This window comes from Bombus pascuorum, chromosome 6 (assembly GCF_905332965.1).
Source record: "Bombus pascuorum chromosome 6, iyBomPasc1.1, whole genome shotgun sequence".
Lineage (NCBI taxonomy): Eukaryota > Metazoa > Arthropoda > Insecta > Hymenoptera > Apidae > Bombus > Bombus pascuorum.
The window spans coordinates 4747704-4770556 of record NC_083493.1 but is presented as its reverse complement, the minus strand read 5'-3'; the positions used below and the strand labels follow the sequence as shown (position 1 = coordinate 4770556).

Sequence of the window (22853 nt, the reverse complement as noted above, 5' to 3'; positions counted from 1 at the left end):
GTATGTTGTGGCCTGATGTGAATTTGAAGAGTAGCAGGTGTTTAGGGATCAGTTCTTTTATGATGAGCAAATCTTGAAATTATGAGGTATTAGGAAAGAGGTTCATCTTTTTCGGATGGAAAGTATAGAAAAAGATGTGGAATTTGTTATTGTTTATTTCCTGTCTCTTGTTATTCAAAGAGATAGATATAGTTTCTTGAGGAAAACCGACTATTTATTTAAATTAATCAATCTAATCAATTTTTGTCTATTTCTATTCGTCTATAGTAGAAAAATTGCAAGTTATGTAACAGCTATCTCAGAAAGTTCATGCTGGGACGATTCACGTTCCTTCGCGTTCGACGTTCGCGTATCCGTGGTACTGCGTAACCCTTTTAATCGCTCGTCGGCTTATCATTCGATAGAACGCATACACGAACATACAGACGTATTATACACAGGCGCATATAGAGGGAAAGCTGTCTGCTGGGATCAATTTTAGTTCAGTCAATAATGCCATGAGTTTGTCGAGAGCTACCGCGAGCTTGTCGGCCGCATCCCCGCGGGCCGATGGTTAAAATTGACGTGTAATTTGAATATCTTTAGCACCGGGTACAGTGTGTACACGCGGAAAGCGGCCGAATTAACGTGATTCCGTTACCACTCGTAAGTACGAAAGACCGCAGTTTAATCATCCAACTCGTTGTGGCTGTTGTTCATCCGGACGCAAAACTGTTCCATTCTAGAACGTTTTTGTATACACATACATTCATAAATCGTCTTGCGTTCAATAATCGAATTACAGGGGTGAACATGTGTTCGTCGCTGGCGCACGAAGAACTTCAGAAGCGAACGGTTAAGGCTCGTGACTTTTATCTTCCTTTTGCTGTTTTTACCTCTTTTCTCCTTTCTTGATCTTTTTCTCTCTTTCTCGTTCGAACTTTCGACGTCGTCTCTCTCATTTTGTCGATTTTTGTTCCGTGAGTTTCCCGTGGAATTAACAATTGACCGGACGACACGCCGTCCGCTGATTAGTGACGGATGTTATTAATCCGGTTCGAAAGACGGCCGATTAATGAGAAACCGATAAATATTAATGAATATCCCGTATGTAGATAGTTAAAGTATCTGATCTAAATAGAAACTACCAGAAGCTTGTGACAGGAAAATGCTCGTATACCTATTCTTAGATTAATAATTTACGTAACGGTTACATCACCGTAAACTTTCAAACTAACCACTTTTGATCTCTAATTTAAAAAATTTTACTTTTAGAGTAAAATAATCCATTCAAAACTCATCAGTTATCAACGATTTCTTCTTTTGACAGATTTTATCCATCGCAGATCGTAAATAGCTGCTTCGAGCTTAGCTTGATGAAACGAGATATTCGCAGGCAAAAGTAACGAGACTGACAATAGTTTTCGGTTATGACATTAGTCCAGAGAGAGAGAGACAGGCACGGGAAGAGCAATTCGAGTGGCCGTGGCATCCGTGATGGAGGAGCGGTCGTGTATTGTGTAGGCGAGCGAATTAACGCGATTCCGTCACTTGCCACGAGCGCAAAAGCTCGCGTCAGTTTAATTATCGGACGAAGGGCGCCGCTATTGTTCGCCGCGGAGTTCGAGGCCGGTTTCGCGCGTTCAAATTCCCCGCACGCCAGATCATTTGAATGGATGGCGCGCGGCTCAATGGCGTTCCATGGTCGCCAAGGGGCGACAGAGGCGGACGCGCTCGCACAACCGCCAAAACCGGTCCGCTCCGACCATTTGTTTGTGATTTTTGATTCCTCTAATTAATCCGTTGTTCCCGATAATTGCGTTTTTGTTCCATTTATTCTTTGTCCCGCGTAGCACGGTTTAGATTGCGCGCCGCTACTGCACGTGCGCGCGCAACCATCCCGCCGGGAAATACGATTCGACAGAACGTCCTCGTCGAGTCGAACAATAGATCGACCGATCGTTTTACACATTATCGCGTTCCAGAAACGCAAATACGAACCTGGACATTGCCCTCTGACAATCAAATCACTGGCTGGGACTTTTCTCGATGACGATACGAGTTTTCAATGTGGTTGGATAGATTTTTGGAAGCATGTTTGGATCCCGCAAGCCTGTGTCTATACACGGGAAATAACTTTCGGCATTGCGTACTATTGGGACGATAAATGTGAAAGATCGCTTTTAGGGTAAAAATAGGGCAAAATAAATTGGTCGTTAACCTGGATAAGATGACGTCTTTATCTTGTGATATTATTGTGAAGGTTTATATTCGTAGCACATCAATCTGAATATTTTTACACTGTGACGTTACTATCTTGTCTCGATATATAGTCTCATTCTACTAGTTGTCAATATAACACATTTATATTAATGCTATTTTAATACTTTATTACATATATATTAATTATATATTAATGCTTTATCAGATATTATTAATGCTAATATTCGTAGCACATCAATCTGAATATTTTTACACTGTGACGTTATTATCTTGTCTCGATATATAGTCTCATTCTACTAGTTGTCAATATAACACATTTATATTAATGCTTATTTTAATACTTTATTATATATATATTAATTATATATTAATGCTTTATCAGATATTATTAATGCTTGTTATGTAGGAGGTTTCTTATGTTTCTTTACATAAAACGTTATATACTATACTTATATAATAATTGTAACACTTTATTTCCTCTTTGTTTATAGCTATTTCTTATATCTAGAACGTTATGGAAGTTCTCTTTGTATTTTCTAGCAATAATGGCAAATCAGGATCTTGGTTTGCTACTTCGAGATAATATTACAATTTTAATTCTCATTTTCTAAAGAATAAAATTATTTCTTGGAACTTCATATATATATATTTGGAACAAAGTATAACATCACGTATTATTCCTATTGTAACGTTTTCTTCTTTTTGTAAACTCGTAGAGAAAAATAATAATATCCGACTTCGAAGTTCTACCGACTTTTGTACTGTGGCGCAGCGCAATAAACAGTTTTGAATTATGGGAGTATATACATACACCAAAGAAGAAACAATAATCACGTAAATATGTCAACTCATGTAAGAATGTATAGAACAATTCACTTAACGCTCCACTTCCTTCGTATCTTCCCTATTTCTATGTATTTTCTCCAAAATAAATCTACAATAATTCCTCGACAATTAAGAGGATATAAATTTGCATTTCTACAGAATCATCTATATCCAAATGAAGTATCTTTCTTACCGGAGCGGGCGATATAGAGTTCACGCGTAAAATTGAGAATATCCTCCTCAGTCAGTGTTATTGTATAATTAACTACGTATTACACGTTCGTGGTTATGCAGTCTAAATGCGTGCCAACCGGGAGTCGAAAGCAATCCTCTGTATAAACTTCTGACGTACCAGATCGACTTACTCTTCAAACATTGAGCCTGCTTATCGTTATTGTCTTAACGACCGAAACGTATCGTCCGCTAACGTATCATGCCACCCAAACTGACAGAGAACGTCGTTAAACTTTCTCGTGCCACCACCCACGAATCACTGTACCATAGAGCCACGAAACCGGTAAATTCTCGAAAAATCGCCGCCTATGTCGACGATTTTTACCTGGTCCTTTCCCCTTCCTCTATCCGGATATTATTTTCTGTTGGTGGCGGGCAGAAGACAAAGATGAGGAAGCGAAGGCCCCGTTGCGCGAAGCTGGGCGAGCGCAGAGACGGGACCACTCGCCGAGCGGGGCATTTTTTCTCTCGGGTAATTGGTGTTCAGACTTCATTGTGTAACTGGTATCGCTGTGTACTCGCCGTGATATCGCTACGTTCGATCTCCAGACGGTTGCACGAGCCTTTGGTCGAATGGTTCGCTCCCTATGACGCTTGGTCCACCATCAAGATAAAAGGCCACGGTACCACGGCCACGTCGCCTCTTCTTTTCCCCCTTCTTTTTCTTTTTCATCTTTGTCCCTTGTATGTTTGTTCGTTCGTTGGTCCTTCTTTGTCTCGCTCGCGGAGGAACGTGGAAGGTTTCTTCGTGGCTCGTGTTTCGTTCACGGCGTCATAACTGTCGATCTAGAGAGCCGATCGTTCGGCCGTGGCGATCGTAAACCGAATTTACTGGCGCGATAAGCCGACCGCGTTAACTCGCACTACCGTCGAGATATACTTCTAAATGGATCGCGCACCTGATAATGGCGCGGATTAGCCAGAGTAATTTGAATAATGAAAGGCGTTTCCTGATACGGTCCGCGCAACGCAGACTACTGCTTAGAATTACGCCGCTAGCCCGATCGGGAAGTGGCATTGAAGTCTCGACTCGGTAATTTATGTTAAGTTCACGCCGGATGTGCGACGCTGACACGGTCGAGCTGCACGAGCACAAAACTGGTCTTGATTACTTTTCTCTTTGAATTTTGTTAGTTCGAATTGAATTGAAAAGAGAATTCGATTGAAAAGATTGAAATTGCGTATTTAGATCGATTGGAAGGGTATTTCGATGAAATTTCTCTGTGTAATAAATTCTATTTCGTTATCGTATCATCGTAGATTAGCTGTGGAAAATGTACACTATATCGCGATGGAATTAGAATGTGTAATTAGAAAAATTTGTATTCATATGGAATCCCATCACAGAAGGGATTCTAGGTTGAATTCTACTAACGGAAGGACACGGTCACCCAAAGGATGAAGAATTCCGACAACAAAGAACAGTGCAAGGACAGCAAAATGGAATTCCAATAAAGAAAGCAGTGTAAGGATACGAAAAGGGAATGTCCGCAATAAGAAGGAACAACGCAAGGACAGCAAGAAAAAGGAATTCCAGTACGACAGATAACACAGCCAGCCCTCAATCACTATGAAGATATTACCTCAGCCTATAATCATGGAAATTTCCGATCCTCGTTAGATTTCTATCAATTCACACGCTTAAATCCTCCTAGTAGCGAATGTAAACTGTTCCGTTTCACCAATTTCGCGGCTCTACCTGCGTCCGCCGGAGGCTATTACACAATCCAGTATCCTGAGAGACTCTGTTGACAAAAAGCAGCGTCACGTACTCACGGAAGTTGCAGAACGACCTTGCTACACGATGTGGTCCCCGGAGGGAGCAAAGAAACGAGAACTATTAGCATGAGAGGCAACGCATGACGATGTTGGCCGGATCGAAGGTAGAGAGAGGTGATCTCTTAACAAGCGCTCAGAGACTGCGTCGTCGGTTTCGGTTCAAGAGGTTCGACCAGTTTTTGCTATAATCACTCAGAGGGGAGGGGGTCTTCGAAGCAAGAAACCGATCCGTCGTGCTCATCAACGATAGATTACGTACGAACGGAGCAACGTGGACGCATGGACATAGGGGACTTTCGTGGAATCGTGGCCGTCGTAGCGATATACGGTCATAGGGGAGAGCAGAAATATTCGACCTTCACCTCGAGTAGGACTGGTTAATTGAGGAACTTCCGGGCCCCTTTCCTCTACTCGATCACCAGTAATTAAAGAGAAAAAAACGAAGCAGACGGTAACGCGTTGCGTGAACGTTTTGTTCGCAAGAAACATCCAGATCGTTAAAGTATTAACTGTTGTTGCGTGTAGGTAGCGACAAGTAGGAATTCTCGAAAGAAATAAATGGAAGCTTGATCGTTGATGAAAATACCTTTGCATACGTAAATATGTTTCTTGCTCGTTTCACGAGTAATAGTTTACTGAGAATTCTTTTGTGAGCCTGGGGTCACGGAATAATGAAGCGAACTGCATAAATAACAGATGAAGTTGCGTATATTCCGGTTGGAAAGAAAATATGATGTTTATAAATATGTCGGACATTTGAACTGATACCACATAACGTTTCATTCCTATTTACAGTGTATTTAACATTACCCAAAGTCCATTCCAGATGAAAGGATGTACTTCATCCATAGGGTTTTAATATACTTCGATAAATAACGCTGCGTAGTACTTTAGTCCCGAAACGAAATAACGTTTGCTTGGAACATTTAGTGTATCATAAAGCAAGTAAGCGACTGCTGTTTGTTAAATTTTAGTAATTTTGTAATCGGAGATCTGACATTTAAAATTCGCATAAGTCCGTTATGACCATGATTTTTTTTTTTTTTTTTTTTTTTTATAACGTTTATTGTCCAAGAAGATGAGTATTACATGTGTATGTTATTCACAATAAACAATGAATTTCGGTTGCAGGGTGGATTAGGCAAAAGTACCGATACGCGTCGGTACGACGTAGCCATGGTCTAATATGTGTCGTGGATTTTCGGTTTTTGCGTTTATTTTTTTGTTTTTTGGGTTTAAGTCGCATTGGTGCGTGATTTTTGTGTATTCTTGTGTGTGTTGTATTTTGTCCTGAAACTTGGCCGCAAAACAGGACTCCTCGGTGTATTACTTTTATGCGTTGTGGGATTTTGGGGGGGGGGGGATGAGAGGAAAGGGGAGGGGGGTGTTAAATTATATTATTTACAATGATTACAGTATTTACATATTTACAGTACTTACATCTAGGTTACACGGTGGTAGGAATGGTTTTTTGTTGAATTGGTAGTTTTCACTTATATTTTCTTATGGGTTTGGAATCCACCAATATTTTTTTGTGTTTTTTCTGTGTTTGTCTTTAGTGTCTTTTTGGGGGAGGGCCATGTTGTACCTCCACCTGGTGTCTGCAGTCAGTCCGTTTAAGTTTTCCTCGTAGAGTATTGTCTTTATCCCTATTTTTCTTTTTATGTGGAAAATTATCGGGATATTGTTTTGGTCTTGGAGGTAATTTTTTTCGACTAGGTATAGGAACGCTTCTGTATTTTTGTAATATAGTACGTTTGGGTATAAGCCGCTGAAGATTAGGCTGTTTACTTTACATACGACTGTTTATGTAAATATGACTCGTCCCTCCGTTAAGACGGGTATCTGCTGCAACCTGTTACCTGTAGCGCAAATGTAAGTAGTCGGATCGCAATAATACGATACAGTCATAAAATTAAACATATTTCTTTACTATTAAGGCTTTCAATTGCTATGACACATCTTTCAAACCGAGACTCTCATTAGGGTTATTTTTGAAACAAGTATACAATGGGACAAAAAAAGAAAAAAGAATGGGATGGGGCAGGAAGGCCGTAGCCTTCTTCTGCGAACTATGCTCCTCTTTAAGCTGCGGAAGGAAACAGCGGAGCGGGTGAAGGAAACTGCGGAAGGAAACGTACACGTAGCAGCGTTACACGTGGACGCGCCTACGCGAGGCGCGCGAGGGCCACCGCGACTTCCGATTGGGGTTGAAATTAAGTGCTGGATTCTCCAGGAGCACCTGGGGATCACCAAGCAGTCCGGTTGGGAATCAGGACGGTCCGCAGGAGAGGACGCAGATGCTACACCAGGAAGTCAGTTATCGCCCATGAATTTGTCATTTATGCCTACGCCATAAAATACAGAGAAAGATATTTTTTAATTCTCCGAGTTTACTTAAACTTTCAATTTACATGTTGTATATATTTTTAATAAATATTGTATGATTAAAACACACTCGACTTCTTGCATAATAAACACATTTATTGTACAATTTTTATATATATATATTTACAAATTTTCTTGTTACAAGTGACATATTTACAAGTTACAACTTACATTTATTGTAAAATTTTTATATATACATACAAATTTTCTTGCTACAAGTTACAACTTACATGTATTGTATAATTTGTATATATACATAAAAATTTTCCTGTTACCATAGTATTACATAAATATATAATCTAATAAACACAAAGATATCACCCCGCTGGGGGTATTTATTTTTTTTTTTTTTTTTTTTTTTTTTTTCTTAATAACTGATATATAATACTTTACAAAATGTCCTTCTGGACAAATTAAAAAAAAAAAAAAACAAACAAATAAACTAGAAAAAAAAAAGCAAAAATCTATAATGTTGTAAAGCAAATGTAAAGCAAATTCTATAATGTTCCAAATACGTGTTTTATAATAATGAATGCAATATGAGAAAAAAGCAAAAACAAACTAGAAAAAAAAATAGTATCACAGATAATTATTTTATAGATTATTTAATATAAGTAGGTGATTCCATAAATTCGGGATAATCGTAATAAAGATGTCGCATAGGTGGAGGCGCTGGGGGTATAACCGTCACTGAATTGATTAGAGAATTCAGCTCATAATTATCTGTTAAGGAAGGCAGCATTGCATCTTCAGGATTAGAAATATTCGACGTTAGCGATGAATATTGTGGTACTTCAGGAAAACCAGGAGGAGGACGAATGGCTTTTTTGAAGTTATTTGTATCACTGAATAAGTTTGTGGGCCATAGTGCCGCTGCGTCATCGGTGTCTGGAGTTGTAAATGCCTGTGCATCGAAACTACGATCCGTTGATGAGAGCGATGTACTGTACGATAAAAGTTGTTGATATGCCATTTTGAATAATTCTTTAATGTCTGCTTCATGATTATAATTAAGTTCCCAGATTATATCCTTATCCTGGACAGAAAAAATTAATATCATGTTAGGACATTTAGTTTATATGATAGAATAATTATAAGGATCAAATAGTAATCAAATAGAGAATCAAATAGTAATTGTAATTTTACCTCAATTGGACATCCGTAAAGTTCTTGTTCAGGCCACATTGTTCCGACTGAAACCATTTCAACATTGTTCGTCGGACAGATGCTGTCTGTTTGCGTACTCTCATCTTTATATTTCAGATTATGTTGTTTTGATCCTTTATATGCTACTGTTCTCCAGTAATGTTCTTGCGTCTTCTTTTCGCTTCTCCAATCCATGTGCTTTTCGCTTCTCCAATTCATGCGCTTTTCGCTCTTCTCTTTATCAAATGTAAAACTTTTGCTTTCATTAGTAGCAGCAAATCTTATGGATAATTCCTTCTTTTCTTTTGTTACGTTCCTTTTTAACCAAGGTCTAATTGGGAAATTATTAGAATATCCGCTGTTTTCTCCATAGTAAAATAAATCGGTTCGTTTGGATTTTTTATATCTGTAGGATGCGAAAGACTTAGGAAACGAAGAAGACGAATGCATTTTATCGAAAGAAGTGAATCTTTGTCCAAAGTTTCGTGTAATTCCTCTATTCACGGAGAAATAGCTGCGTTCTTTTTGTTGTTCAAATAATCTATTTATCGAGAATTGCTTTTTGTTGGAACTCTCAGTCGATATATCAATAGGTTTTGATTGATTTTTGGAATCAGAATCTTTCGAACTATTGGTTTCTTTTGCCTGTTCTTGACTTATTTCTTTCTCTTCGTCCTTTTCGTTGCATTCTGTCTTCTCACTTTCATCACATTCAATAAACATCGAAGACATCCTATCAAATGTACAGAATTGCAGAAGATGCAAATTGTGTTTAGTATCATCTGTTATTATAGTGTCTTCTAACGAACGTAAATAATCCATTAATGTCACGAACGTTGCTTTTGCCGTTAGTTTTGGATCTTTTAATATTTCTTGTACAATGTGGTCACTGTCTTTGACCACAGATTGTGTTGGTTGATCGAGTTGTACATTTTTCTGTAAAAATAATAAAATTCATATGATTTATTAGAACTACTTGTTAATTATGTTGAGCAAATTCTATAATGTTTCAAATACGTGTTTTATGATAATGCGTGCAATATGTATTTGTTGTGTATCCAAACATTGACGTGTGTAAGCGCAAAACTATAAAATGTTGATCATTAAACTGTGCATAGATATTAAAAGTCAGTCATGTGATGAAATACAATTGATGAATTTGGCTCGAACTTTGCGCGAGATAATCTTGTTAAAAATGAGTATTTTTTTCAAGCATCAAAGGAATTTATCATTACGTAACAAATATCTTAATCAATGAAATTACTTCTACTTAATTCTTCAAGAAAATAATATTGCACGGACAGATACTAATACATTTGGCTTTTTTCTTTCCTACTTCTTTCAAACACTAGTACTTACATTTTGGATCCGACGGCTCTGATATTTGCCTCTTCGTTCACGTCTGTTTCTATTTCTTATTCCCATGATTGTCACTGTATAACACTTGCTCACTATGTCACTATTTTCACTATTATCGTCTCAAATTTTTGTTGAATCTGAGGTAGATGTTAGGAATATCAGGTAGATTTTATACAGATGAGGTAAATGTTAAACAGGTGAGTGAGGTGGATGTTAGACGGACGAGGTAAATTTTAAACAGGTGAGGTGGATGTTAGACAGGGTACACTTCTTCACTACAGTTTAGAAGCTTCAAATGGTGTGAAAAATCAAACGCGCTTTCTTTTTATACCCTGCAAATGCCGAATATTCTGTTTCCTGATTGGTTGACCAAACAAAGAGAGGTGAAAGTACATATTAGGAGAAAATTAAAAAGGGAAAATTAAAATTCGGGGGTAAGGATGACTAACCCTTGTAAAGTCTCAGTACCCTGCCGCTCTCAAGTTAATCCCTTCAGCTCATTACCTTACTGTTTATTAACCTTAAGCAAACAGAGTTTTATATACATTTCAAAACAATGCACAGATTAGGAGAATTTATATTTGTCACGAGCTAAATTTCGTTTACAAATTTCGTTTTGTATAGTTTTTGAGGTAAAGAACCTGTAGTTAACTATGATTATTCATTATCCATAAATATTTGCTACTAATAAATAAGCAGATAACATTATGTTGAGGGGAAGAACGTAACTGGAACAAAACAAAACTTGTCATCAATCAGCCTTTGGGTCGTTTGAAAGTGTAAGATTAACAGCTAAGGGTTAAGTATAATAAACTTGTTTTTTACCCTCGCAGGTATTTGATCTTTCGGTCAATCAGAAGAGATTTGTATTTTCTTAAACGTGAATAAGATAACTGAAAATTTAATTCTACGAAATTAATTAAAATAATTCTACCGCTCTAAATATTTGACAATTTCAATATCAGCTTGCAACGCGATCCGTAATCATTAATCGCAGATTTTATTTTTTTTAGTATTATTTTATTATTTTTATTATTTTTATTATTTTTAGTATTATTATTTTTGAACTCCATCTTCGGGAGTATTCTTTCTATATGTAACATGTACAAAAGAATATTTTTTGTACTAAATTACGAATAGGTATTATTATTATTTACATACGACTTTTTTTTTTTTTTTTTAAATAGTTTATTTAGCCAATATTTGATTTTTTGTACATTTTTGAGATTCACAATAAACAATGAATTTGAGTATAGTGTGTTTAGGCAAAAGTACCGATACGCGTCGGTACGACGTAGCCATGGTCTAATATGTGTCGTGGATTTTCGGTTTTTGCGTTTATTTTTTTGTTTTTTGGGTTTAAGTCGCATTGGTGCGTGATTTTTGTGTATTCTTGTGTGTGTTGTATTTTGTCCTGAAACTTGGCCGCAAAACAGGACTCCTCGGTGTATTACTTTTATGCGTTGTGGGATTTTGGGGGGGGGGATGAGAGGAAAGGGGAGGGGGGTGTTAAATTATATTATTTACAATGATTACAGTATTTACATATTTACAGTACTTACATCTAGGTTACACGGTGGTAGGAATGGTTTTTTGTTGAATTGGTAGTTTTCACTTATATTTTCTTATGGGTTTGGAATCCACCAATATTTTTTTGTGTTTTTTCTGTGTTTGTCTTTAGTGTCTTTTTGGGGGAGGGCCATGTTGTACCTCCACCTGGTGTCTGCAGTCAGTCCGTTTAAGTTTTCCTCGTAGAGTATTGTCTTTATCCCTATTTTTCTTTTTATGTGGAAAATTATCGGGATATTGTTTTGGTCTTGGAGGTAATTTTTTTCGACTAGGTATAGGAACGCTTCTGGGGGGATGTAGCCTGTTGTCATTGTATTTTTGTAATATAGTACGTTTGGGTATAAGCCGCTGAAGATTAGGCTGTTTACTTTACATACGACTGTTTATGTAAATATGACTCGTCCCTCCGTTAAGACGGGTATCTGCTGCAACCTGTTACCTGTAGCGCAAATGTAAGTAGTCGAGTCGCAATAATACGATACAGTCATAAAATTAAACATATTTCTTTACTATTAAGGCTTTCAATTGCTATGACACATCTTTCAAACCGAGACTCTCATTAGGGTTATTTTTGAAACAAGTATACAATGGGACAAAAAAAGAAAAAAGAATGGGATGGGGCAGGAAGGCCGTAGCCTTCTTCTGCGAACTATGCTCCTCTTTAAGCTGCGGAAGGAAACAGCGGAGCGGGTGAAGGAAACTGCGGAAAGAAACGTACACGTAGCAGCGTTACACGTGGACGCGCCTACGCGAGGCGCGCGAGGGCCACCGCGACTTCCGATTGGGGTTGAAATTAAGTGCTGGATTCTCCAGGAGCACCTGGGGATCACCAAGCAGTCCGGTTGGGAATCAGGACGGTCCGCAGGAGAGGACGCAGATGCTACACCAGGAAGTCAGTTATCGCCCATGAATTTGTCATTTATGCCTACGCCATAAAATACAGAGAAAGATATTTTTTAATTCTCCGAGTTTACTTAAACTTTCAATTTACATGTTGTATATATTTTTAATAAATATTGTATGATTAAAACACACTCGACTTCTTGCATAATAAACACATTTATTGTACAATTTTTATATATATATATTTACAAATTTTCTTGTTACAAGTGACATATTTACAAGTTACAACTTACATTTATTGTAAAATTTTTATATATACATACAAATTTTCTTGCTACAAGTTACAACTTACATGTATTGTATAATTTGTATATATACATAAAAATTTTCCTGTTACCATAGTATTACATAAATATATAATCTAATAAACACGAAGATATCACCCCGCTGGGGGTATTTATTTATTTTTTTTTTTTTTTTTTTTTTTTTTCTTAATAACTGATATATAATACTTTACAAAATGTCCTTCTGGACAAATTAAAAAAAAAAAAAAAACAAACAAATAAACTAGAAAAAAAAAAGCAAAAATCTATAATGTTGTAAAGCAAATGTAAAGCAAATTCTATAATGTTCCAAATACGTGTTTTATAATAATGAATGCAATATGAGAAAAAAGCAAAAACAAACTAGAAAAAAAAATAGTATCACAGATAATTATTTTATAGATTATTTAATATAAGTAGGTGATTCCATAAATTCGGGATAATCGTAATAAAGATGTCGCATAGGTGGAGGCGCTGGGGGTATAACCGTCACTGAATTGATTAGAGAATTCAGCTCATAATTATCTGTTAAGGAAGGCAGCATTGCATCTTCAGGATTAAAAATATTCGACGTTAGCGATGAATATTGTGGTACTTCAGGAAAACCAGGAGGAGGACGAATGGCTTTTTTGAAGTTATTTGTATCACTGAATAAGTTTGTGGGCCATAGTGCCGCTGCGTCATCGGTGTCTGGAGTTGTAAATGCCTGTGCATCGAAACTACGATCCGTTGATGAGAGCGATGTACTGTACGATAAAAGTTGTTGATATGCCATTTTGAATAATTCTTTAATGTCTGCTTCATGATTATAATTAAGTTCCCAGATTATATCCTTATCCTGGACAGAAAAAATTAATATCATGTTAGGACATTTAGTTTATATGATAGAATAATTATAAGGATCAAATAGTAATCAAATAGAGAATCAAATAGTAATTGTAATTTTACCTCAATTGGACATCCGTAAAGTTCTTGTTCAGGCCACATTGTTCCGACTGAAACCATTTCAACATTGTTCGTCGGACAGATGCTGTCTGTTTGCGTACTCTCATCTTTATATTTCAGATTATGTTGTTTTGATCCTTTATATGCTACTGTTCTCCAGTAATGTTCTTGCGTCTTCTTTTCGCTTCTCCAATCCATGTGCTTTTCGCTTCTCCAATTCATGCGCTTTTCGCTCTTCTCTTTATCAAATGTAAAACTTTTGCTTTCATTAGTAGCAGCAAATCTTATGGATAATTCCTTCTTTTCTTTTGTTACGTTCCTTTTTAACCAAGGTCTAATTGGGAAATTATTAGAATATCCGCTGTTTTCTCCATAGTAAAATAAATCGGTTCGTTTGGATTTTTTATATCTGTAGGATGCGAAAGACTTAGGAAACGAAGAAGACGAATGCATTTTATCGAAAGAAGTGAATCTTTGTCCAAAGTTTCGTGTAATTCCTCTATTCACGGAGAAATAGCTGCGTTCTTTTTGTTGTTCAAATAATCTATTTATCGAGAATTGCTTTTTGTTGGAACTCTCAGTCGATATATCAATAGGTTTTGATTGATTTTTGGAATCAGAATCTTTCGAACTATTGGTTTCTTTTGCCTGTTCTTGACTTATTTCTTTCTCTTCGTCCTTTTCGTTGCATTCTGTCTTCTCACTTTCATCACATTCAATAAACATCGAAGACATCCTATCAAATGTACAGAATTGCAGAAGATGCAAATTGTGTTTAGTATCATCTGTTATTATAGTGTCTTCTAACGAACGTAAATAATCCATTAATGTCACGAACGTTGCTTTTGCCGTTAGTTTTGGATCTTTTAATATTTCTTGTACAATGTGGTCACTGTCTTTGACCACAGATTGTGTTGGTTGATCGAGTTGTACATTTTTCTGTAAAAATAATAAAATTCATATGATTTATTAGAACTACTTGTTAATTATGTTGAGCAAATTCTATAATGTTTCAAATACGTGTTTTATGATAATGCGTGCAATATGTATCTGTTGTGTATCCAAACATTGACGTGTGTAAGCGCAAAACTATAAAATGTTGATCATTAAACTGTGCATAGATATTAAAAGTCAGTCATGTGATGAAATACAATTGATGAATTTGGCTCGAACTTTGCGCGAGATAATCTTGTTAAAAATGAGTATTTTTTTCAAGCATCAAAGGAATTTATCATTACGTAACAAATATCTTAATCAATGAAATTACTTCTACTTAATTCTTCAAGAAAATAATATTGCACGGACAGATACTAATACATTTGGCTTTTTTCTTTCCTACTTCTTTCAAACACTAGTACTTACATTTTGGATCCGACGGCTCTGATATTTGCCTCTTCGTTCACGTCTGTTTCTATTTCTTATTCCCATGATTGTCACTGTATAACACTTGCTCACTATGTCACTATTTTCACTATTATCGTCTCAAATTTTTGTTGAATCTGAGGTAGATGTTAGGAATATCAGGTAGATTTTATACAGATGAGGTAAATGTTAAACAGGTGAGTGAGGTGGATGTTAGACGGACGAGGTAAATTTTAAACAGGTGAGGTGGATGTTAGACAGGGTACACTTCTTCACTACAGTTTAGAAGCTTCAAATGGTGTGAAAAATCAAACGCGCTTTCTTTTTATACCCTGCAAATGCCGAATATTCTGTTTCCTGATTGGTTGACCAAACAAAGAGAGGTGAAAGTACATATTAGGAGAAAATTAAAAAGGGAAAATTAAAATTCGGGGGTAAGGATGACTAACCCTTGTAAAGTCTCAGTACCCTGCCGCTCTCAAGTTAATCCCTTCAGCTCATTACCTTACTGTTTATTAACCTTAAGCAAACAGAGTTTTATATACATTTCAAAACAATGCACAGATTAGGAGAATTTATATTTGTCACGAGCTAAATTTCGTTTACAAATTTCGTTTTGTATAGTTTTTGAGGTAAAGAACCTGTAGTTAACTATGATTATTCATTATCCATAAATATTTGCTACTAATAAATAAGCAGATAACATTATGTTGAGGGGAAGAACGTAACTGGAACAAAACAAAACTTGTCATCAATCAGCCTTTGGGTCGTTTGAAAGTGTAAGATTAACAGCTAAGGGTTAAGTATAATAAACTTGTTTTTTACCCTCGCAGGTATTTGATCTTTCGGTCAATCAGAAGAGATTTGTATTTTCTTAAACGTGAATAAGATAACTGAAAATTTAATTCTACGAAATTAATTAAAATAATTCTACCGCTCTAAATATTTGACAATTTCAATATCAGCTTGCAACGCGATCCGTAATCATTAATCGCAGATTTTATTTTTTTTAGTATTATTTTATTATTTTTATTATTTTTATTATTTTTAGTATTATTATTTTTGAACTCCATCTTCGGGAGTATTCTTTCTATATGTAACATGTACAAAAGAATATTTTTTGTACTAAATTACGAATAGGTATTATTATTATTTACATACGACTTTTTTTTTTTTTTCTTTAATAGTTTATTTAGCCAATATTTGATTTTTTGTACATTTTTGAGATTCACAATAAACAATGAATTTGAGTATAGTGTGTTTAGGCAAAAGTACCGATACGCGTCGGTACGACGTAGCCATGGTCTAATATGTGTCGTGGATTTTCGGTTTTTGCGTTTATTTTTTTGTTTTTTGGGTTTAAGTCGCATTGGAGCGTGATTTTTGTGTATTCTTGTGTGTGTTGTATTTTGTCCTGAAACTTGGCCGCAAAACAGGACTCCTCGGTGTATTACTTTTATGCGTTGTGGGATTTTGGGGGGGGATGAGTGGGAAGGGGAGGGGGGTGTTAAATTATATTATTTACAATGATTATAGTATTTACATATTTACAGTATTTACATCTAGGTTACACGGTGGTAGGAATGTTATGACCATGATTAGACCCTATTCTGTGATGGACGAGAAGTCAAAGAGATTTATTTATTCGCGATTTGCATTGCTGGTTGAATATTATAATGTTTCTTGTCCAAAAGATTTCCATACTCTTTTTTACGAATCCTCAAATCTAATCAGATATTTTTACATTAAGTTTGCACTACTATTGCAACGGATCCTATGTTTTGTCAAACAACGTCGCTTTAGGTAGCGTTGTTCTTTGCAAAAGGGCGAAGCGTATCGATTGCCGGCACATGGAAATTCTTTCAATGGCCTTTTCCAGTCGTTGCTTGGAGCGTTTGCTCGTGAAAAGAGCGTCCTACTTTGGACACGAGGGCACGGGGTGCCTACGGAGAAATAAAAAGGACTCGCCTCGTCTCCATCTACCATCGTCGTCACTAATCCTCTGATTCAATTGAAATTCTTTGACCGGGACGGCGACGAACCGATTCACTCGAAGCGTAAATGGAAATAGTTGATTAACGTTTTTTTGTGTTTGCTCACTTTTCGCGGCTCGAGCGAAGGAAGCCGATTTCCTTGGAATGCCCGCTTTTCCGAGCGAAAGTTTTATTCGCCGCTCAGGAACAGGAAACGATTGGATACGTACGAACGGCCCTGTTCCCTATTTAACCTTCGAACCGTGACGAATTCGTTTCGAGTAGAAAAAAAAAGATCGCGCGAAGGACGACGACCCGCAAATTTAATCTAAAAAAGCAGAGATCGTTAATTGGGAGTAAGTTTGTACCAATCAAAACGCAACGAAGAAAATTTATGGCAAAAGTGACATGTTCTGAGACCGCAAGGTTCTTTATTTAACACCAGAAATATATATTTTTGGTTTTTGGCAAGTCCGTCTTTGACAAAATTTATCTCATCTTTTACTGAAACAGAAAATAGGAATAGAAATACGATTATATATACTTATTTAATGTATAGTACATTCTGATATACACACGTCAAAAGCGTTAAAGCGGGAAGAACGTTTATATATTATATAATAGTAATGATAGTTTTGAAGTTTATTTTCTGTTTCTATTCTCTTGTAGTATTATTTTCAACATTGTTCCGCTCGAAAACAAGGCATCTGTTCTGTGAATTACAGCAGCGCAAACTGTAACAAGCAAGGTAAAAGGCAAATAAAGAGAAAGAGAAAATAGGCACTAAAGTTACAATATGTTTCGTCGAGCCTAAGAAATGGAACCGGTTATTGGAACAAATCCTCGACTCCATTTTCTTGAAAGGTTGCATTTCACGCAGACTCTTGCTCCACAAAAAAAATGGGTCAGTTGAAAAACGGAAATAGCTCTGTCAGACGGACCTTTACGTGTCGCAAATCTTTGTATACCAGACAATACTTGTTACTTTCATCGTTATTACACTCGACATTCTAACTCTAACCGAAAAACGAATACTAATTCCTTTATTTTGAGAGTAAGGCAATTAAAGTTCAACTGCAATTTAAATTTTAAATTCCAAAATTTAATACGAATTTTGAATGTCAAATTTACTCAGTTTAAATTGTTACTTCCTAATAAGTCAGTCCATTCCTCAAGTTGATATCGTATTATATACAATTAGAACGACGAAACGGTGTAGCTATGAATTCATTAAAAAAATACACGTATTTCTCATCCGTGCATCTTTATCATAAATTTATAAGTTCCATCGGTCTATGGACCTTATAAAATGACGAGGATTATCAAAATACGATCACCACCTTCTACATAAAGAAAGTATTAAAACTGTCGAAAAATTTCAAAATTAAAGAAAAATATATACCTTTCTTATGCAACAAAAATTGTATAGACGCTATGAAACCCTCGAAACAACATCCAACTTCAAAATTCTGATGAACACTATAATCATTGGAAGTGCCAGAATATATTCCATAAAAATACTGGGAATGGTAAATTCTTTAGGTTGTCGGTCATCTATAATGATTCAATCATAATCGAACAAGCTTCGATATAATTAACAATCATTTCAATACGTGCACTGTATATTCTGGAACAGCTATAAATCAGATTAATCGACGACGAAAATGTCGCAAGGTACATCGCGGCACGTCGAACGTGAGTTATTCGATCTTGGGTTTTGTTCTGGCAGTTGAACATAAGGCGATTAGTCGGGATATATTCCCGTGGAACTTCTGGGAATCATTAGCGGATCCACGGTGCTCCCAGGGACGAGCAATTGTCGATTTAACAGCCGCTACCAGCCGTCTTCCGGGCAGGGTGGTCAACTTTCGACGTTCATTCATTGGACGCTGACGAGTCGTGTCATAGATTAATGATGCACTTGACCGAACCACGGTCCGGTTAATCGAGCCGCGAGCTCCACGGAAAACTGTTCATCTCCGCTGAATAATTGGTTCATGTTTCTAATTCGTACATCAAAGCTTTAGAGATAAGTGTTAATGCCGTCCTGGTTGTCATGGTAAGAAGCGACTCGTGGCGACACGTGAAATCGGCCGTGCAGAAATCATAGTTGCTCGTTGAATAATGTCGACGTGGCGTATAATGCAACATAAACGATTTTCCGACTTGTTTTTGTTCCAGTAATGGATAATTTACTTCCTATCGATCCATGGTTACCTGTAATTGAGGCATTTACAAAGATGAATATTATTTAATAATGGAATGACTGGAAAACTACATTGACGATCCTTAAATTCTTTTTCGGAAAGAATTTTTACTTTCGTTGGAAATAATATGAAGCATTTGGCTGTACGTATGATCATGAGATGAAACAGAGACGTTGATAAGTGTTGCAGAATATCGTCGGATCTTTTGGACATGCACTGCTGTAAAGACACAAGATTTCGTCAAATGTTAATTTCAAAAAATCAGCAATCTGTAGAAACAGTTGTTTGCTTGATTCTTCAATTTAGTGACACGAATGTTATTTACGCGAATAGTAATTCCGTTAAGCCACGTTGAGTATGCTAAGAGGTGGTCGCTAAGTGTTCCTCTAATTCACTCCCGCACCACTAATTACGTTCGTAGCGGCACGTTAACGAGCCAGACAGTTAACTAAATTTCCAAACACAACGCATTTAAACTTCTTCATTACGATACCCTAGAACCATTCCCTCTGTGAACTCATTGCACCTTCGAACAAGTTGGAATGACTTTTCTTCCCCACTGACCTCACTGTCCTACCTTAATTCTGCTTGTAAATGATCTAAATTATCTTATCTTCGACATACCACGATCTCAATCACCAAAATACCGAAGCACCGAACAGAAAAGTATCGAAATGAAGATAATGGAACGATTAATATCGCGTACGGAGCAAATGGTTGGCAAAAGGAGGAAATATGAGAAGCTGGAAGAAAGCGAAGAAGACATCGCGTCTGTGGCGGCTTCTTCTCGGAAGCAGGCACGATTCCTGGAATCATTAAGCGACGCCCAAGACGGCGCGAATCGAATGTCGGACATCGTGGTCAGCTGATTGCGAACGATGGACAGTTTTCAAACAGTTGGCAGCGGTGTGTAATTATCATAAATCATGGTTAACGGTGTTGGGGCCAGTCCGCGAGTTTCGGTGTCAAAGGTTTCTTGGCAAGAGTTTGTGCGCGCGTCCTTTCGCGTACTACTCGTGCCACCGGCCGATTTCGACCGGCATCCAAGCTGCCAGGCAATAAATTTGCCGAATTAATTCGCCTTTTGTGCGGCTTTCACCCGTCGGTTGTGTGCTCCCGTAAAACGCCACGATTAATGGCTTCTGTCATATTCTCGGCCCGTGAACTGTTCCACGTTTCTTGTTCTTGTCTGGCCCTTGCGCGCGCCCGAATCCGAACCATTCGAGGAGCCTTCACTTCCATCGAGAAATTTGAGATACAGATTGTATTTATTTTTACGACATTGAAGAAACGAAGGAACTACATAGGTTCGATTAAAGTGATTGTCCAAGATTAAATCTAAGATAAAGAGGAAAGAATAGATTATCGAGTAAAACATCGATGTTAACATTACAAGTAACAAGTTTGATAACAGAACGTCTGGCGCTATTTGCAATTACTAATTACTCTTATTACAAGTCGAGCAACTTGAATAGATATTATCAACGATTTTCTTTTATGGAACACACGTTGCGGTTAAAAGCTCCCGCGTTTAAACGCCGTGCATTTTACCGGATGCGTTAGATTTAATTCTAGCACAAAAATACTCGTTCGTTACTTTTAAATTTAATTAAAAAGCTCGGCGTAAACCGGTCGTGATGGTATAGAAACGGATGTAACTTTAAAACCTATGCATCCGTATTTTAAATCTGTCGGATAGCATACATTCACGTTTTTGTGATGGGGCATTGCTTTACCATTTAGAATTATTTATTCAACGCTACCTAAAATAAATGCTCAAATTTGATGCGCGTCGAAATTAAATTCGCCACACGATGCAAGGTAATTAAATTGGATAATGTGTTCAACGATAATCAAGTTACCGTCTAAACGATTTGTATGTACGCACGTGTGTCTATAAAACTGCGGATGTGGTCGACCAATCAGGACGCGGAAATAATTCCATTAGAAATGTAGCGAAAATTACGTAAATAGCCGCGTTAATCGTTCGCGATCGTCGCTCTTCCATCTGTTCCTTTTCATTCTTCCTTTGGTATATGTAGCGGGTGTTACAGAGCGAATGGAATACAAAGATTGTGCTACGAACGATGATAAGACCTCATTTTTAGAATAAATCGAGTTTAAAACAGGTATCGTCCATGCATTTCTACTGATTACGCTCAATGCGTATACGAATTTTCAATCATGATTTTCTTGAAAAAAAGATCTTAAAAAAAGAGAATGTTATTCCTTTCCTTCGATTAATTTTTGTACGTAGAATAATATCCATAAATCATCGATCCTGGAACAGCCTGTATATTCACCTTTCATTTTCTTTCTGTATTTCACCGTGATGTTTATGGTCGATCCTCGTATATATTCGGTATGAAATAGGCGAGGAACAGATCGATCGTTGACAGATTGATCGAAACGACGAAGGAGGCCGGCTGGTTCGCCGGTTAATTGCTCGGAAGCGTTGCGTCGACGGACGTGTGATTGGCAAGCCTGTCCCGCCTAACATACACACCTGACCGGACTTTGACTGTTATCTCACGTATAGGGCCTTTCTTGTTCCACGGTCAGGTATGTTTCAGGCATCGTAGGTGTGCGCACAGTTTTAACGAACGAAGCTCTTCCTGCCTTTTTTTCTTTCTAACGCAATTTCTCACTTTATAGCTATCTGCTGGAAGGAGATTGATCTTGTCGGAAGTTGGCTTTTTAGTATCTTTTTTATCCATTCGATTTGATTATTCAAAGATAGATATAATTTAATTAATGAGAGGAAAATATCATTTTAAATTGAATTCTAGGCAGCGATTCGCTTTTATGTTTATTTTATTTGAACAGTATAAACGAAGCATATTTTTATTCGTCCAATAAGAATCACCACGAGCCACAGATGGTATCCATGTGGTACCAGAACGTTTTAATACTTCTAGGTTATCAAAGTATTTCCAGAAAAATTCCAATTCCAACGGACTCCCAATCTCTATTAACGTCATCTTAAATTCACGTTTCCTCGAAAGGGAACTGAAGCGCTTTCTTTCAACGCGTTTTATCTCCGGCGTATGCCACGTAGTGTTTACGTAGCGCAAACATACTGTAGGTTTCGCTACATGAAAAACGACGATGCGCTGAGTCGTTTAATATCAACGTGACATTTATCATCTAGAGGCCGGACAAACAAAATTAATTCCAGACTGGTCGAGAGTCGGCTCCAATTCGCGTCGCCAGCACAAAGGAGTTAACTCGCTCTTCATCGGCGTATAACAATTAACCGAAATCGGTTAAACGTAATCTATCCCTCCATAAATCGGCTCTCGTTTCCCTGTCGCGAGCAAACCAGCAACCGTTTAACTACCGGGAACAATCGATAATGATCTGACCATACATTAACCCCTGGACACTAGGTTTTCACCACTGCGGGGCTTATTGTTGCATGGAAAAAGAAGGAAACGCGACCACGATCAATTATTTAAGAACAACGGGATCATTTGTCATCGCTGTCATCGCGAATGCGTAGCTAGGACGCCGCTACGGAGGGGTCGCGTGTGATACCCTGCACCCGGTGCATACAGTTGCGATCATTCACGCACAATTTTAACGATCTGTTGCCAGCGATGACAGTTCGGTATATTAAGGCCAAAGAGAAGAAATCTGCGCGTTCTGTGATTAATTGGATCGAAGATTTTAATTATTTTGCGGATCATCGAATTGTT

General features: G+C 37.2%; 1 protein-coding gene and 1 long non-coding RNA gene across 5 annotated transcripts in view; one reads left to right on the top strand and one right to left on the bottom strand.

Annotated features, from left to right (window-relative positions):
- The window catches only part of LOC132908201 (RNA-binding protein Musashi homolog Rbp6), a 780290-nt gene that overhangs the window by 102146 nt on the left and 655291 nt on the right, over window positions 1–22853 (top strand). The window lies entirely within an intron of this gene.
- Window positions 2660–4432, bottom strand: LOC132907618 (uncharacterized). Its single transcript, XR_009658228.1, has 2 exons — window positions 3221–4432; window positions 2660–3136 (listed from the first exon to the last, which is right to left on the bottom strand). It is a non-coding gene; the product is annotated as an uncharacterized LOC132907618 (long non-coding RNA).